Below are 20095 nucleotides of genomic sequence, written 5' to 3'. Positions count from 1 at the left end.
TTGCGGTTTCCATGGTGTGCTGCTTTTCCCCTCCTCCCCCATCCACCTTTATTTTTATTTTTATCCCTGACCTGCTTACCTTCACTCGCTCCATCGTTGCATCTCCGTTTCAGGTGGATATTTAAATTTTTTGGGTTGGACCTATTTTTTGAGGGCTCAACTGTTGCCCTTTTATCGCCATGTGCCCCGCTTCATCAAAAGCGATTTTGCACACTTAGCATTTCTTTTTTTTTATTGACCAATCTTGTGGTGTACACCATCTTAGACTGGTCAATAAAAAAATGAAATTGCATCTGCATCATTTTGTTCATATATAATTGGAAACAGCAGCCTTATAATCATGGCTTCCCCCCCCTTTTTTTGCTGATGCCATTCAGCATCAGCAAACTGCTTTTTGCTGTCTGCTGACGCTGCATGGCATCGGCACACAGAATTGGCAAAGCCAATAGGTCTAAATGGCTCATCCTGTTGGCTTTGGCAATGCTTGTTTTTCTGATTGACTCTACATTTCTCCCTCTCTTCCAGTACACAGGATGATTAGGTGAGGCTCCAGTAAGCCTGGCTTCCTCCATAAATACACATTTTAGTGGGGCTAAAGAGGGCGGGTCTTACGTGTTTTGGTGATCCAATGTTGCATCTCCACAACGGGATCATAACAAACAAAACAAGCATTTGCACTGCAATAGGTCTCACATTACAGAAAGTTTGAGCTATTGGCATTGCACTATTATTTGCAAGGCCAATAGGGCAAACTTCAAGTAAGGTGAGACCTATTACATTGCAAATGCTTGTTAAATCTTGATCTTACCGCCGGTATCCCATGACATTATTGAGCAGGCCAGTGGTCTGTAGAAAATGGCCTAAATGTTTCCCTCCAGATAACAACATTGATGGACGCTGCATTTGCACATGAGGGGAGGGGGAAGGGTGTAAGAGCAAGGAGTCAAGAAATGGTCCGAGCTGGCCAACCAAAAGAATTAATTTTGTCTGCTGGGAGGGAATCGAGCACCGAAAAGCGGGACAGATGCACAATATTAACCAACCAGAGAAAGGGAATTTTAAAAAGCAGCCCAACTAACCAACCAAAAGCTGTGGGCGTGTCTAAAAGCCCTGATAGCCCATATACTGAATACAGCATGCCTCGCAGAGCAGCCCATTCCCTGCCCAGGCTCGACCTAATAAAATGTGAGACTGATCTATCATATACTGATACTGAAATGAAAGGCCATATGGAAGGCTGACTGTGACATGATGTGGAGGGACATAAAAGAGGTCTCAAAAAGTGATCTTGTTTTAAGTTAATAAACCAAAGGCAGACCGATGCTGTTGATGTCCTCACTTCTGAGCTATCTAAATTCATGTAGGTTTGTCCCATCCATTGCAGAAGATGCTTCGAATAATGAATGTGAGGTTGTGGCTGCTCTAAGCAAAAGGTCAATAGCGATCGTGATGTCTGCTGGCAATGCGCAATGAGTTTGTTCAGGCATTAGTGTGCCTATGGGGTTCTGCGCTACTTAAATACAATATAATATGGTAATTAATGACCTGTGGTGCAGGATAGAAGCAGCCTTAGAGGCAAGCCAGGCACCGGTGTTGCTCTACTTGGCACAGCGCTAATTACCCATGAACTCCACTGTCCCTACTGCTGTGTCCTTTCATACTCCCGCGGGCACCAGGCTTGGAATATTCCATCTCCATTACCATGCACCGGCAGGAGCGCCTGCTGATCTCTAGCAGGCATTATCTCAGCGGTCGTGGCAGTGCAGGCTGGGAATTCAATCAGAATTTGAAAGGCGTTGCCAGCGGGATCCAACTGGGCATGGCTAGGTCATGGCGGCCTGGCGCCCAGTCAAGCAGATGGTAGTGGTGAGGTTCAATTCACCTCTGTGGGAAGCTGAATGATGCCTGGCACACTGCCCCATACTTGTAAATGTATATCATTTGTAGCAATGGATAATCTTTATGTCAGCTGTTGGTACCTTCTATTCGGAGAGGGAGGACTTGAAAACACAGCCTAGTCTAGAGCCTAGAGATTTTGAGTCTGAGCTCGGTTTGATTCTGTGAAAAGAATACCTTGTTTATATAACCAAACCCAGCATTGCTGACAATCACAGATAATTCTCTTTGATCTTATCAGGCTGTGTTTTGGATAACAAAATGGTACTGTGCTTGGTGAAGTCTGTTTGGCTTTTGAATTCCAGGATGTCTATTTCTTTTATGATATCTTGTTGTCTTTTGGCATTGCAAAATGTTTCTTTGTTTGACATGTCTGATTAGGTTTGGAATTCTAGAATGGACCTTTGTTTAGATGTGTAAATGGGTTTTACACTCCAGAATGCCCCATTTGTTTGATGATGTCTGATTCGTTTCTGTATCACAGAATGTGTGTTGTTTGACAATGTCTGGTTGTGTTTGAATTGTAGGATGATAACATCTGGTTGGGTTTTGCCTTACATGCTGGTGCTTTGTTTTGAGACCAATGATTGGGTTTTGGACATCAATATGATCCATTTCTGTTCATATCTGGTTGGGCTTTGGATTCCAAAATTCACATTTGTTCGATTATGTTTGTTCGCATTTTTGATTATGTATTCCAGGATGTATCTTTGTTTGGCAACATTTGCTTGGTTTTTAGATTCCATAATGTCTTTCTTTTGCCAAGTTATTTTGGATTTTGGACGACAAAGTATATTTTTCTTTGATGCCTAGTTGTTTTTATGATTCCAGAATATTCTTTTTTTTTACTATGTCTGATTGGACTTCGGAGTCTAGAATGCACCTATGGTTCATGATATCTGATTAGATTCTTAATTCCGGTACGCACTTTTGTTTGATAATGTCTGGTTTGGTTTTGTATTGCGGAATGGCTTTGGATTGCTGATACCTGTTTGTATTTAAGTTCCAGAATGAAAGTGTCTGGTTTGGTTTCTTAATCCAGAATGTCTGTTTGAATGATGGCCACATATGGTTTGTAGATTTCAAAATGACTCTTTATTTGATGAGGTCTGGTTGGGCTTTGGGTTCTAAATGCACTACGTTGGTTGGCATCTGCTTGAGGTTTGGATTCCTGAACACCATTTGTAAAATATGGATTCCGGAATGCCCCTGTGTTCAATGTTGCCTATTTGGGTTTTAGATTGTATGATAATAACTAATTTAGGTTATGGAGTCTAAAAACAATAACTTTTGATGACATTTGTTTGAGTCTGGAAGCCAAAATTCCCTTTTTTCAAAGTGACCATCCTATGAAGGCTGACGCGATAGGGCTCAACATCCAAAGGGATATTACCAAACAAACAAAAACTCTGGAATACCTGTTGTTGGCAGCACTGACTGGGAAAATCGAGATTTTGTCTGTTCTCTGGAAGGCCACTTTAAATACATCCAGTTGTATTGCGGAATGTCTCTTTCCTGGTGTCTGACTGGTCTTTAGATTCTACAATGCACGTTTGTTTGATGATGTCTAGTACAGTTTTGTATTGTGAATGCCCTTTGTTTGATAGCGTCCAACTGTGGTTGGGATTCCAGAAAATCCTTTTATTTGAATATGTCTGGTTGCGAATTGGATTTCAACATCTCACTTTGCTTTATGTTTTTGGTTGGGATTTGGATTATTCAATATCCATATTAGACCTTTATCAGATCCTTGAAGTTTTTACAACAATTTTAGCAGTGTCAATGTGAATCTGCATGTGTTTTCCCTCTTGTCCAGGAAGCCCTCTCGCGTCAAGCAGGTAAGATGTAGTTCATGAGCAGATGTGTGGTGGTTGGATAGAGTGTATTACACTAAGTTACTTTTGGTTGATCACTCAGGATTGATTCAGGGAATCACAAAATGCATGGGGTCAATCAGGAGCTGTTCCAAACTGTCCTCACTGTAACACCTGACATAAAAGAGCCATAGGTATTTCAATGTATGGTTGGATTGGAGCTATATGAATGCGCAATCATATTAGTATTCTATTTTTTTCTCGTCCTTTCCTGCTTGTTGGGCAGCTGAGTAGTTCTGTTGAATGGGGAATTCTGGATCGTAGCTCTTGTCATCACACAAGAAGGTTTGAGCCCCTTGGAGACTCTTCTGCTGGAGGAAAACACTTCACAGACATTAAGAAGATAGCAGGAAACCTTCCGGGCGCGCATGGGAGTTGTGTATTTAGCTTATGTCTACATCAAACCAGTCCTGGAAGAGAAGTAGTGCTGTAGGCCAGGATTGAGGTGTGCTGGCAGAGCTGTGCATGGATCCCAGCAGTGGCGTAGCTTGGGGGGGGTCCACAGGGGCGGTGGCCCCACGGCTCAAAATTCTTAGCGGCGCAGATTTTAAAATGAAAGTATTGCGCCCCCGCAACAGGGCGCAATACTGTCTTTAAAAATGTTGCCCAGGTGCTTGCAACTCACGCTACGCCGCTGGGTCCCAGTACTGGAATCTTTACTACCACCAGGTGGTGTGGCCTTGGTGTGTCAAGGGTCTACAGGTTGGGACTGAGGCTCAGTGACAGGGATTGGCATACACCAGTAGAACTGTGAGTCAGGATTGGGGTGCACTGACAGAACCCAGCCCTGCTAGACCTGGGTTGAGCTGCACTGACAGAGCTGTGTGTGGGTCCCAGTACTGGAATAGCAAGGGAGAGGAGTATTCTGGCCACGAGGTGAGCCTATTGACTGCGTAGTCTTTGGGTCAGGGGCTTTTGTCCCAAAAAAAGTTCATTTACTGGCGCTTATAGTCCTCTTCGTCAGTCTGGCCAGTGCTCCAAGATCACAGGCAGGCTGCTCATGAAAGGCTGCTAATGTCCTTTTTATCGGGAAAGAATGCTTCTGGTCAATACTCAAGACTTTCTTTCTTTCTGGCAGGGAAGTATTTCACGCTGTGTCTCAGCTTGATTTCAACTGGACAGAAGTAGGCAGCACACTTGTGGCACGTGGGGCTTGGCAAGGCGGAATGTGTATTCCAGCCCATAGCCAGACATCTGAAGAACAGATTCTTTTAAGCACATAGCATTTCCAAAAGTGGGGAGACTGAAAGGGGTCATAGCCACAAGCTGGCTCTTAAAAGTGTGGGACTACTATGATGGAGTCATTAATGCAACAATCAGAGACCTCAACTATCTCCAACCAACCGAACAGGCGTACCTACAACCGCTTCGGACACTGTATACTCTTGGCAGTGGTTTGGGTTACAAATGCTCAATAACGCATTCTTCGTAGTATCTTACTGCACATTGTAGTAAAAGCAGAGGCCAATCATGCAAGTCTACCTGATTACTACATAATCACCCTAACAGGACAGGACAATGGCTGGTAAACTTGGTAAACCATCGCCAACTTGCCCCCCCCCCCACACACACACAAGCAGGCAGGAGGGATCACTCTTGTGGACAAAGCAGAGGACATCTCCCTTGTCTTCCAGGCCTTCAGCTCTACTAGCGTGCTCTAGAGTGGGTCCCCGAAGACTTTTGGGTTTAGAGGATCACAGCAAAAATACAAGACAAACGGGCATTTCAAGGCAACTAAAAAGAATCCGTTCATTGGAGCTGCCTCAGACAGGGTCAGACGAAGAGATGTGCATTGAAAACACTGTGGCTGGGTCCCATTCCTGGAAAACAGCACCAGGGGTGCAGGCCAGCACTGCGGTGCACTGGCAGAGATGCGTGAATCCCCCATTACTTGCACTGGGCTCAGCTCCATGCCAACCCTGCTGTGCACTACCAAAGGCTTGAAAATGTAATTGCGGGAAGGGTCGGAGGGGCCTACCGGGCACTCAGGCAGTGTCCGATGGGCTAGTCTGACAGGTCAGTGTGTGTGGGCCAGTTTTCTTTTGCGTTGGACCGGCTTTATGCCCAGGTGGGCCGGTTTTTACTGTTTAATTTCCATCTATTACTACTTTAACTATAAGCTCAGTTAATGTAGGCCACTTTTTATTTTGGTGCCTGTGCCTATTTTTGTATCCAAGCCTCACCCTGATTGTTGGAATAGGAGAGCTGCTGAAATTCAGAATTGAGGTGCACTGGCAGAGCAGTGTGTGAGTCCTACCACTACAATATCGGAAGAAACTAGGCATCACCACTGAGGTGCATCGACAGAGCTGTGTGTATCTGCGCTGCATGTCCAGCCTGAGGTGCATCGACAGAGCAGTGTGTCTGCAATGCATGTCCAGCCTTAAGTGCATCGACAGAGCGGTGTGTCTGCACTGCATGTCCAGCCTGAGGTGCATCGACAGAGCAGTGTGTCTGCACTGCATGTCCAACCTGAGTTGTATCAATAGAGCTGTGTGTCTGCACTGCATGTCCAGCCTGAAGTGCATCGACAGAGCTCTGTGTCTGCACTGCATGTCCAGGCTGACGTGTATCGACAGAGCTGTGTGTCTGCACTGCATGTCCATCCTGAGTTGTATGGATAGAACTGTGTGTCTGCAATGCATGTCCAGGCTGAGGTGTATCGACAGAGCTGTGTGTCTGCACTGCACGTCCAGACTGAGGTGCATCGACAGAGCTGTGTGTGTCTGCACTACATGTCCAGCCTGAGGTGCATCAACAGAGCTGTGTGTCTGCACTGCAAGTCCATCCTGGGTTGTATCGACAGAGCTGTGTGTCTGCACTGCACGTCCAGACTGAGGTATATCGACAGAGCTGTGTGTGTCTGCACTACATGTCCAGCCGGAGGTGCATCAACAGAGCTGTGTGTCTGCACTGCAAGTCCATCCTGGGTTGTATCGACAGAGCTGTGTGTCTGCACTGCACGTCCAGACTGAGGTGTATCGACAGAGCTGTGTGTGTCTGCACTACATGTCCAGCCTGAGGTGCATCAACAGAGCTGTGTGTCTGCACTGCAAGTCCATCCTGGGTTGTATCGATAGAGCTGTGTGTCTGCACTGCATGTCCAGCCTCAGGCCTATCAACAGAGCTGTGTGTCTACACTGCATGTCCAGGCTGAGGTGTATGAATAGAGCTGTGTGTCTGCACTGCATGTCCAGCCTGAAGTGCATCGCCAAAGCTGTCTGTCTGCACTTCATGTCCGGCCTCAGGCGCATCAAAAGAGCTGTGTGTCTGCACTGCATGTCCAGCCTGAGGTGCATCGACAGAGCTGTGTGTCTGCACTCCATGTCCAGCCTGAAGTGCATGTCCAGAGCTGTGTGTGTCTGCACTGCATGTCCAGCCTGAAGTGCATCGCCAGAGCTGTCTGTCTGCACTTCATGTCCAGCCTCAGGCGCATCAAAAGAGCTGTGTGTCTGCACTGCATGTACAGCCTGAACTGCATCGACAGAGCTGTGTGTCTGCAATGCATGTCCAGGCTGAGGTGCATCGACAGAGCTGTGTGTCTGCACTGCATGTCCAGGCTGAGGTGTATCGACAGAGCTGTGTGTCTGCACTGCATGTCCAGGCTGCGGTGCATCGACAGAGCTGTGTGTCTGCACTGCATGTCCAGGCTGAGGTGTATCGACAGAGCTGTGTGTCTGCACTGCATGTCCAGGCTGCGGTGCATCGACAGAGCTGTGTGTCTGCACTGCATGTTCAGCCTGAGGTGCATCGACAGAGCTGTGTGTCTTCACTGCATGTCCAGCCTGAGGTGCATCGACAGAGCTGTGAGTCTGCACTGCATGTCCAGCCTTAGGTGCATCGACAGAGCTGTGTGTCTGCACCGCATGTCCAGCCTGAGGTGCATCGACAGAGCTGTGTGTCTGCACTGCATGTCCAGCCTGAGGTGCATCGACAGAGCTGTGTGTCTGCACTGCATGTCCAGCCTTAGGTGCACTGCCAGAGGCCTGTGTCAGGATCCCGGGCCAATCATCGACTACTTATCTTCTATCTCTCATCCCCCTGATTCTACAGTGCACAGAAGCCCTTTTCAGAGGGAACAGATTTTGCTTTTTTGTTCGGTTTCCAATTACATGTCAGCCTTTGTCATCAGACTGAATGCGCCTTGTGCTATTTTTGAAAGGGCTGGAAATTTCCATCACTGATTTCCAATTTTAATTTCTATTCTTATTGGGCTGGCACTTCCTTCTTTTCATAACAAAGATGTTTAAAACGAGATGACACTCAATTAGCCCAACTCTGCGACAAGCCCAGAAAAAAGAGCGAGAAACTCAACTAAATGAAATTAATCCATCGGAGAAGTGACAAGATCCATGACAGGCGACTTGCAGAGGGCAAAGAATCGATGTGCTCATCAGAAAGGTGTCTGCAGTTTTCCGTTGTCAGTCGGAAAGCGCAAAACCAGGACGCTGAAAAATGGTATTTGAGATCTGCAATTCGTGTCAACTGTTTCTGTATTTTGCTCTCGGTGATTTGAGCATTTTGGATCACAATGAATAGAGTGGCGGCCATCTTGGATGGCACTTTTCCACAGTGTCCATCTTTCCAATTCACAGTGAACACACTAGATGCCATCTTGAAAGGCACTTCTTAGCAGTGTGTTAACTCCCTTTAGGCCGCGATAAACTGCTTGGTGGCAATCTTGGTTGACAATTCTCAACAGTCTGACTGCCATTTTGAATCACAGAGCATGGTCCTCATCTTTTAGGAGAGTTGTGTTATAAGGTCTTTCCTCCTCTTTCTTTTTTCCACCCTGTCTTTCCTTCTTGTTTAGTCTGGGGACATTTAGAATCTTCAATGATGTCATAGAATCGGATGTGACTCATGTGAGTCAGTTGATTCATGGCTGAGCTGAAGTAACAGCTCCCGATGGGGCCTTCATACCATCATCATCTTGTCCTACCAACTACCTTGTACTATCTACTTACCACCTCTGTACTTCAACTGGAATAAATATACTTCATGGAATAACTACCTGGACTCCTGAGAGGTATTTACTTTGTAACAAGTTGTCAAAAGTGTGCTCGCCATTTTGGGTTTCATGGTCGGCATCTTTAGTGACACGACTTGGCATCGTGTGGGCCATTCTGACATAGAGCTCCTAAATCTAAGCCCAAGATTGAGCCTTGACGAAAAATTCCTCATGAGTAGAGCAGTTGGTTTGTGAAACAGCCTCATCCCCTGGTGTAGGACATGCGCATGTAAAAACAGAAAGAAGGTTAAAGTCTAGGGAGGTATACAATAATTTTGAATGTATTGGGCATAGCTTGCGCCTGATGGACTGGTAAAATATGTCTGGTCATGCCTACATGCCACCATCTTCTAAATTATAGTGTGTCAACATACCCCCAGCCTTCGCTACTATATTAGATATTCACACCTTGAATTTTTCTAATTATTGTGCCCTGGTTTGATTAACTAATGGCATGCACATCCAAAAACCAAGTATAATAAGTAAAACATGTAATAAATGTATAATTTATTGTGTACTATTCCAGGTATTTATTGTAATATAGGACATTGATGAAAACCATTGTGTTTTGTGTAAATAAAATTGTTTATTATCTTTTTTAATGTTACAATTTATAATAATTAAAAGTAATTTGGTATCAACAATATAAGGTGTCAGACATGCTATATACTATGTGAGTAGTAACTTGTTTGTTCCGTTTAAATTATGCCTGCACATGATTGTATGTTGTAGTTTGCCTACGTTTTTTTTCCCAATTAGTATTTTCCCTGCGGCTGGCAAGTTTATCTTGGATGCAGGGCCCCTTTTTTTTAAACTTAGGGTATAGCTTGTGCCTGATGGACTGGTAAGATATGGCTGGTCATGCCTACCTGCCACCATCTTCTACGGGCACACTTTATTTGATATTTATTAAAAAGAGTGGTGGTCATTCAGCGGGAAAGGTGTGCAACAAGTGGAAATTCAAATCTGCTCCTCTCAGGAATGAGATGTTGACAGCGGCCATGTTAAATTAGTCTGCGCCCCTTGGACACAATCTTTTCTACTTCACTGGAGCTGTCCTGTACCCAGGCGTGCCTTTTCTAGAAGTCAAAATGTTTTCATTTTGTTACTGAAAAAGGAATGCAATAAATTGGGGGGGTGTTGCCGAAACCAGCTGTCACTCAAAGGTATCCCCACCAGCCATCTTCATGGACTCCCAGAATTCTCCGCTTCTTGCCAGCCCACAGAGTCGTTTTGGAACTGTCAAGTTATACAATAAAGAGCAACGGAATCACAACTGGCCAAAATTCATACTAGTGTCCCCAAGCCTAGTGTACGGAAAGGTTGCCCTGACGCATGAGAGGGATTGGTCATTGAGTGCATCGAGGCCTGACTGTCCAGAGACCACATGGGTGGAGTTTGATAAGTGCTGACTCGGGCCAAAAGGCATAAAATCAGACATGGCCAGAATCAGAGATCACCATATGTGCAAGCACGATCATGGACAAAGGCGGGAGCTGGGAGGTGAGATGAAGGCAGCCTCAAACAAGGAAAAGATCTGTTTGTACATCTCCAGCGGTGATCTACAAGCCAGCTCAATCAGGTGTGCCCTCTCTCCTCTTTGTCTCCCCCGTCCATCCATGCTTTCGCTCTCTTACTTTCTCCCACCCCCAGTCTCTTCTTCCAGTCCCTCCAGCAGATAGAGTGATTGCGGCAAGTGTTCCATGCCTCATTCCACGTTAGTTAGACCGTGCCATCTTGACTTGTTTATTGATTTATTATTTATTTATTTCGTGTTTTATAGAGCGCGAACCAGACCCCTGAGGGTATCGGAGTGCTTTACAGTAGTATCAGGTGGGATACAGGACACAAGGGGGAGGAGAGCCGAAGAGATAGGGATCAAGTAGATATAGATACAGTATATGGCAAGACAAACAATCATAATATCAGACTACCTTTTGGGATAGGAACAAAATGATACAATAAGCTAGAAAAGCAGTCTCGGCACCCTGGAGGTTTGTTCGGAAGTGCCAGGTGGGTAACATAAGGAGAGGAGGCCAAGGGATAATGCCGTAACGATAGGTAAAGTCAGGTTACGGAGTTGATTGTAACGTGAACTTTAGGAGAGGAATTTGCTCATTAGGAACGTTTTGGTCTACTTTTTGAAGGGGCGGGGTGGGGCTCTGTCTTGGTTTTTAGCAGCTTCACCACCATTGCTGCTGATGGTGAGAGTTCCTGCATTCTAATTACCGCCTCTTTGTCTCGGGTCAGGTGACATTAACCCTTGTGGTCTCTGGGCTTGGAAGACACATTGGTTCACTGGAGGATAAGGTGACTCTGTGTCAGCGCACACATTACATATACACGCCTGTCCCCTGAAATAACCAATATCACACACGAGGAGGGAAGGCATGTCTCTGAGGGGTCGAGCATCCCATTTGCGCACTCTGTGATGCATCCATCATGTCCCTGTGGCCTTTGACCTTCCTACGGTCAATGGTTTGATGCCCTCTATATGTGATTAGGACAGGACTCTTAGGACGGCATCCGAGATCGTTTCAAGGACACTTCGGAAAAAAACCTACCTTTCTGTCAGGAAAGGACTCGAAAAGACAAAAGAAGTAACAGTTCATTTATTATCCTTCTTTAGCAGTGGTTCTTAACCCGGTTACTTCCGTGGAACACCAGTGAATTACTACTGGGAGCAGGGGACTGTGGACTGAGCTATTTTGACAATTTGAATCTCAAAACAATATAAAAAAGTACAAAAAACGGTATGTGTCAAACATACCGCACAAATTATAAAATAGCTTTATTTAGTTCAGAAAGAAAAAAATACACAAACATCGACATTTTAATTTTAGTACGAAGATTGGCTCTATTTAAATTTCGAAAGTATTTCTAAATGACAAAGCGATATACTATAGCAGCACTTTGTCTTTTTTCTCCAGCTGTAAGCTCTCTTTTGTGTCGCCCCGACCAGTGCTTCAAGTGAGGCCATCATTCACCCATACTGGATTCTGTCTGCTGGACTTGCATTGCTTCCATGTCTCCAGTTAAGGATAGCAGCTGTTTCTTTAACCTCCAATTTCAAATTCCTATGCACTTACTTTTACATTTTGCTTTATTATATATATCTGCTTTGTAAATCTGTTATATTTCATTTTGTAAAATATCACGGGCCCACTGAGTAGGCATTGTGGACCCCCAGGGTTCCATGGACCACAGGTTAAGAACAGCTGATCTAGGCAAATATGATTTCATCATGCAACTTTACAAGTGATCTCCCCACAGAGAAAAGCCAGACATGGAAACCATGCTCAGGATATGACTTATTCACAACCGTTATAATATTGAAAGTACAGTTCAGTGTTGAGATCTTTATGCCAATCAATCTTGTGGCATAGACTTCTCGCCTAAAAGAACTTCTTGGAATTAATTAGGATACGGTTAGGGTTATGAGAAACTGCTGGTGTTAGAGCTATGTTTAGTGTAGCGATTAATAGCCGGGCCAGGGTTACCTGTTGAGGTTATGGATAGTTCTTCAATTTAAGCCGTAGGGCTCATTTTTAAGTTGGAGTTCATTGTAGAATCAGGGTTAGTCAAAATTGACAAGACCAGTGGTTCCCAAACTTTTTAGACCCACAACCCACTTTTTAGAACAGCAAACATTCATGACCAACCTGCCTTTTTTAATATCATTTCATTAAACTAAACTGGCTCATTATACAGTATACAAGCTGAAAGTTCAGTATAAACGTCATCTCACATTATAATGTGTTGTCTTCCCATGGGAGTAGTCCTACATGGTGAGCAAAGGAGTCTTAGTCCTCCATCTTAACCCCCCAATTTGTGCTTTTCCGGGGGTGCCCCTGTGTCTCTATTTTGTTATTTAGTGTCCTGTTTGCTATCCCCGGGTACATCATGACCCCAATGTTGTTCCTCTGTAATTCCTCCTTGGGGACCATATTTGCTCCCATTTTCTGGGGCACCCTCTTGCCTTATAAATAACTTACTCTGCCCTCTGGCACCAGTCCATATCATCTTCCGACTCCACTACCGGTGGTTGATGTGAGGCGCCCTATGTCCTTGTTATATTTCACTGCTGCCTGTGCCAGCCAGATCTTAGTATGTCGTGGCCACTCTTCCTCTCCCTGGGTAAACAAGACTAACCACTTTTCACTCATGGGTACCCTCAGCCCCAAAGCCTCGGCCATTATGTCCTTCAACTCTCTCCAATACCCTAGTATTACTGGGCAATCACTGAGTATATGGTAGAAGGACCCCTCCTGTTTACATCCTCTAACACACTGGGGTGTCTCTACCACTCCTAATCTATGCAGCAGGATTTGTGAATAATACGAGCGATGTAGGACATTCAGCTGTATTAGCCTAAATCTAACTTGGATCACTATGCGTCGGGGCTTTGCAGGGCCTCCACCCATTCTTCGTCATCAATATCACCAACGTCATCCGTCCAAGTGCGTCTGAGTTGTCCCATCAGGCCAGGGGAGTTGTTCAACAATTTTTGATAGCTTACTGATATTCCCTTTTCTGGGATGAGGTCAGTCAACAATCGGTCCTCCAGTGGGTAAAAGTTGGGGAGTTGTGTGTCTTCTCTGATATGTTTCCAGAGGGCGTGCCCAAGCTGGAAGTAGTGGAGTCCCTGCGGGGGGGAGAGGTCATACTCCTGACTAAGGGCCTCAAAGGGGAGTAGCGAGCCATTTCTCCATACATCTCCCAGATGTTCAATTCCTATATTTGCCCACTGTGCAAACCCTTGCAGTCCGGTCACTTCCCCCAGCTGGTCGCTGTGCCAGAGTGGGGTTATGGCTGTCAATCTAGAATGCCATCCCAGGTATCGATTGGCTTCAGTCCAGCTCCTTACCACTGTCTCTGTATGTTTTGGTAGCACTATCTTCCCTTTGCAAGCATATATGCTGATTTCATGATTACCAGCCTGCATGGCTGCTTGGTAGACCCTATAAGACGTCTCACCCCGGTCTGTATATACCCAGTCATGAATTGGGGTGGGCGGACATCTCATTTCCGCCCACGGAATGTGCGGAGATTTTCCCTTCCGCCCTTGCGCAAAGAAGGCAGAAATTTGCGGCAAATCTCCGCACATTCGGGGGCGGAACGGAAGTTGGCCGCCCCACTCCTCCCGCGCATGCGCAGTTTCCAGGTGAAGCCGCGATGGGCAAGGATGCGAATGCAGTAAGGTAAGTTTTATTTAAATTTAATTTTAGACTTTTACATATAATTTAATAAGGCGGGTGGCGGGCGTCGCATAACGGAAATATCGCGGAGAGGCACAGAGATTGGTTCAATCTCCGTGCCTCTCCGTGATAGTCCCTTACGTGACTTCCGCCCACCCCTAGTCATGAACCATCAGGAGTTGTGAGGCCCAGTAGTAATTTTTAATGTCTTGAATTGCCAGTCCGATGTCATATATCCCTCTTGGTAACTAGCGCAGGGCTCAACGTGCAGTGATCAGAGTTCTTGAGCAATTTCTTTGAAGAAGGTTTGTGGTACCCAATAAGATGTTGTATAATGCCACCCTACCCATTAATGATAGGATGAGGTTGCGCCAATGTTCCTTGTCAGCGCTTAGGCAATGCAGCTGTGGGATGAGGTTTCTCTGCATGAATAAGCGCTGGCCCCTGGTTACAAATATCCCAAGGTATTTAAAGCCATCCAACACTATTGGTACCACACACTTCAATGGTCGTCTCAGTGGGGTGACCGACAGGGGAAAAAACTGGTGATTTTTACAGTATATTTAATATCCCGCATAGCTCCGGAACAGTTAAAAAATATGTAGGATGCGCGTAATGGAGACACATGGTCTGGAGAAATAGAGGAGTATGTCGTCTGCATATAGGGAGATGCGTTCCTCCCATCCATCCGACGATAGAATGCCCCATATTAGCATGACGCCACATATATAGACTGCTAGTGGCTCAGCGGCCAAGGCATAGAGCAGGGGTGACAATAGGCCTACTTGTCTGGTGCCCTTGCCCTGTAAAATGACCTGAGAAAGCTCTCAGTTGACCTGCACCCTGGCCAGTGGTGCCTCGTAAAGCAATTTGACCCAAGCACAGAATTTCTGACCAAAACCCAGTCTAGCTAAGACGGCAAAGAGGTAGGGCCATTCTATACTATCGAATGCCATGGAGGAATCCAGTGCCATTAGTACCAGTACCAGACTCAACTTGAGAAGAATGTACGGAGTTCTTCACATGACAAGTGAGCCCTCAACTCAGCAGACCTGCTGAGTTGAGGGCTCACTTGTCATGTGAAGAACTCTGTACATTCTGCTCAAGTTGAGGCTGGTACTCCTGCGTGCCATGAAGCCTAACTGATATATATGAATAATGTCGGGAGGACCGCCGTAAGTCTAGCCGCCAGGGCTTTTGCAAGGACCTTCACCTCCACATTCAGGAGGGAGATCAGTCTGTAGGAGCTGCAAGTCCTAGGGGGCTTACAAGTTTTATGGATGACCACTTTTGTGGCAGTTCATTGGTCTTCCGGCAGGGATCTAGCCTTTACTGCTACATCTCCAGCATTTGCTCTTTGATTTTGCACGACAGCCCCTTGTACAACTCGACAGGCAGGTCATTAGGCCCCACTGCCTCACTAGACTGCAAGGAATCCTTTGCATCACCTGATAGCATAGGAATAATGAAGTCACTCAGGAGCTCCTCATAGTCAGTATTTGACCTCTTGCTAATTGGCATGTAGAGACTCTCGTATGAGGAATCAAAGGTGTCTGCAATTGCCAAACTTGTAGTCTGTAGGGATCCCTCCTGATCACTAACTTCCACCACCCAAGACCTATCCCTATCCCTAAAGAAATAGTCAAGGCGCAGAGTAGCAAGTGTACTGCTTTAGAAGAGGATTCAGAGTTCCCCACAGGCCCTTTCAGACGCACCCAGGCCAAGGCACACACTGCATTCGGCACCCCCAGTATGTGTGAGACAATGGGCAGTCCCCAAGGGAGTCTTGCGAATGGTTACTTACCATGCTTCGAGGTGAACGCCTTTGTGACGCCCCAGCACACGGCCACAGCAGACGATCTGATTAATGTACGACCCAGATGGCATGAAGTGCGGAACGTAGCACACGCCCCCCACATTTGTCACGCCCCCAGCGTGCCCCTTGATGCGGCGCAATTGCGTAATTGGCGCTTCACATGGCATGAAGGCAGGACACACGCCCACAGCACGGTCACACGCCCACAGCGTTTGTCACGGCCCCAGTGTGTCACGCCTGCAGCGTGCCATTTGATGCAGCGCAATTACGACTCACATGGCATGAAGGGCGGAACATACCACACGCCCCCAGCATTTGTCACGCCCCCAGCACACGCCCACAGCAGAATGCAGACACGCCCACAAGGGACTACTTTGCTGGCGCGGTTCTTTTACCTTTTAAATGTATATGGTGGCCGTCTGCATAGCCTATGTCCTTCTGCTGCAACTGCCCTTTCCAACGCTGTATTGGCTGTTGTGATTGGTGCTGTGGTTACTGAGATTACCCGCCTCAAAGGTTTGGGCTCTCTCTTTATAATATTAGTATGGATTTGTGCATCACCAAGTAAAGTGTTTTGATTTGTTCCGGTCCTATTAAATTGCTTGTTTCCAACACCCTTAACACTTTTAAAAAATGTGCCTAATTTTTGCTTTCCTAACTGCGAAAATATATTTACATTTTGTTGTGGGTTACAACAAATACACCCTGCAGCCCTTTCTTTCACACCTTTTGCACTCCAGCTAGACTGTCACACAATTCGCTTTAAAAACAACTCTCACTTTGCAGTCAGAGAAGAAACAGGTAAACACCCATCTCATGTTAAAAGAATAAGTAGCAATGTATCAGGAGACAAAGCCTGAAATTTGACCTCTTCTTTAAGAAAGGCAAATGTGACAAGATAAACATAGAATTTAAAGGCATCTTTATTTATTGCTTGGACTTTTTCGGCCAACCAGTGGGTCACGACCCACAGGATGGGAAATGCTGGAGTAGACGTCTTTGATAAATGTAAAATCATAAGGCCCGATTTGCAACTTCATTTTGTAGTATGTTTGATAGTACTACCAGTAGCGGCTTCTCCGTGAGGGAGGAGGACAGTCGCCCCACTAAAAAAATGCCCCAGAGCAGTTCCACCTCTGCCACTCCTATCTTTTCTTTGTGGAGATCTCTGCAACATGTTAGTATACATTTTGTAATAACGGTGGGAAGGACAAGGAGGAGTGTCTGGAAATGATGGAATATATACTCATGAAAAGGTAGGGCTCAGGGAAGGGTAAGGATAGGTTTAAGGAGGGCATGCAAATAGAAACACAACTCACGAAGGAACAGCCCATAGATATTCTCACAACACACTGCTAAAGTTGCTACAGACAAAAATGTCCCAAAACGATAGTAAATGTTCTACAGTTCAGCCCCGGAATAAATCTAGCATGACACATGGTCACTCACAAGTACAGCAACACACTCCAAAAGAAAAAAAAACAGAAGCAGGGACATAACGCCACACACAGTAAATATTAATAAATAAACTACATTATTTTGAAATGTAAATTAAATATATGTGTATATGTAGATAACATTGTTTTAGTGTTCAAAATGTAGGATAAATTAAAAATGACATTATTCTAAAAATGAATAGCTACTGATTGATGCTGCTTTTACTTATGTGCCACACCCACACAGTGCCTGGCAGTGCCCTGCTGCCACTACCCACCTGCCATTGCCTGGTAGCGTTTGGCAGTTCGGGCTGGACTGTTCCCATGAGGAACTGGGTCAAGACTGATTTGCACATGGCTAGGTCTAAACTGAAATGGCATGGAGAGTAGAAAAATGATGGATTTAGGCCCAGATCTCTGTACTGGGGTAAATGTTTGCGGTGGCGGCATTGGATGTTAGTGGGATGGACTGGTCTTTTACCTGGGTCTCCCGTACCTGGGTCCTACTTTCATCGGTGTGGCCAAAGATGGACGGTGCATGTGCACTTTGTATGTGTGATGTTGGGTGAGTCTGGCGGCCAGGTTTGTGTATGACTGGGTGAGGCAGGAATCCATTGTGGGATTCCTCTGTGTGATTGTCAACTCCAAAAGGAAAGCTTTTGTGCCAGGCTGCCAGGTCCTTTGTCCGGCCTCGGAGCAGGAAGTCTGGATGTTCATGCCCAAGGAGGGTGCTAAGGGTTTTGTTTTACCAAAGCTAGGGCCCACATATGTGTGGAGGCCCAAAAGATGGCTGTGCTTTGGGGCTGTCATCTGTCATAGCTGGCTTCCCACTCAGGTTGGGAACTAAACCAGACGCCCTGCATCCTGCTAGAAGTGCTGGCGGAGACCTGCCTTGAAGAAGGGGCTTTTCTTGCTGTGAAGGGGGCTAGTGTGCGCCCCTACAGGTGGAAGCTACCTGGCAGAAGAGACTGAAAGGCTAGCGGCTGGACTGCAATATGTATTGTAATTGCATTCACATAGCACGTACTACCCCTGACGAGGCGTCAAAGAGCTTTTTCGGCAAGTAGCATGCTACTCCAGAACCCATAAAGGATTAGTGGTGAATTAGTATAGTAAAATATGAAAGTAATTTGAGTGGTGGATATGTTAGTCTGTTATTTGGATTGAAAAGTATAGAGGGATAGAAGAGGGAAGGATTTAGATTTATTCTTGTTATTGAATTTGTCTTCTTTTTTTCGAGCTAGGAGGAGGCTTTGGATGCTTAATAGTCTATACCTTTTGGCTTCTGGCAGTTACCAGGGAGTTATAGCAGTGTCAGGGGGAGTGTCACAAAGTGCACTTTTCAGCTTTTTTCACAGGTTTCTGGACTTCATGGTTAGCAACGTTAACCAATATATAGGTTTACCAAATGTGCCCCAATATTTGCAATAGACCAACTTAATGTGCAGGAAGCACCAGAAGCCATCAATTTATATACTGACATGCCAGTGTTGCCTTTTTTTCGTCCCTGGGTACAGGGGCGTCATCAACCCCCCTGCTTTAGCAGCTACAGCGGGGGTGGGGTTTTTGATGGGCCTCTTCTGCCTGCAGCTCAGCAGACAAAGGTTCATAATTAATGTGAAAGGGTGGGCGGGTGAGAGCGTGAAAGGATGGATGTGTGAGTGAAAAGGTGGGTGGGTGAGTGAAGGGATGGATGGATAGATGCATAAATGTGAAGGGAGGAAGGATGGATACATGTGTGAAAGGGTGGATGAATGGGTGGTAAGAAAAAGGATGGATGGGTGAGTGAGTGAGTGAATTGATGGATGATGAGTGAAATGGTTGGTTGATTGATAGAGTGGAAGGCTGGATGGATGGAAGGATGAATGAACGGATGGATGTAAAGAGGGATGCATGAAAGAATGAATGAATGAGTGGAAGTGAGGATAGGTGGATGGCTGGGGGAAGGGTAGGCAGATGGATCAGTGAAAGGGTGAATGGGTGGATGGATGAGTGAGTGAAAGGATGGATGAACGAGTGAAAGGGTAAATGGATGGATGGATAGATGCATGTATGGATGAGTAAAAGGGGGTAAGACTGGTTGGATGGATGGGTGAGTGAAAGGTGGATAGATGGATGATGAAAGAAAGTTTGGATGGGTGAGTGAAAGGATGGCTTGATGAGTGGAAGGGTGGATGGATGAGTGAATAGATGGAAGTAAGGAAAGATGAGCATAAGAATGGATGCTGAATGACAACGAGGTTAGATGGATGCTGGATGAAAGGGTGGACAGATGGATGAGTGAAATTGTGAGTGGATGGACAAATGAGTGACCGGTGGATGAATGAGTGAGTGAAAGGATATATAGATGAGTGAAAGGGTAAATGGATGGATGGATGAGTGGATGGAAGGTTCAAAGGGTGGATGGATGAGTGAAAGGATGGATGACTGAGTGAAAGGGTAGATGAGTGAAAGGGTGGATGGATAGATGGAATGATAGGATGGAAGGATGAGTGAAAGGTTGGATGGATGAGCGAAATGATGGATGACTGCAATGATGAATGATGAATGGGATGGAAAGGTGAAAGGATGGATGATGGAGTGAAAGGATGGCTATATTTGATTGATAGGTATAAAGATAAATGGGTAGGTGTGCATATGAATGGGTGGATGGAATGGTGACAGACTGAATGCTGAATGAAAGACTGAATGGATAACAGAATGTAAAGGTGAAATGGTGGATATCAGCGGGGGGACGGAAGGCTGAAATGATGAATGGACAGATGCTTGGATGGAAGAGATAAGCAAGCTCTTCTGGGGAGAGTTGCAATGACCTGCTTTGCTTGTTGGAGCAATAAAAGCTTTGGTTCAAAGTGGGGGTTATT

The sequence above is a fragment of the Lissotriton helveticus genome, chromosome 1_1 (assembly GCF_964261635.1).
Source record: "Lissotriton helveticus chromosome 1_1, aLisHel1.1, whole genome shotgun sequence".
In the NCBI taxonomy this organism is placed as follows: domain Eukaryota; kingdom Metazoa; phylum Chordata; class Amphibia; order Caudata; family Salamandridae; genus Lissotriton; species Lissotriton helveticus.
The sequence above is the reverse complement of the archived record's forward strand: the minus strand, read 5'-3'. Positions refer to the sequence as shown.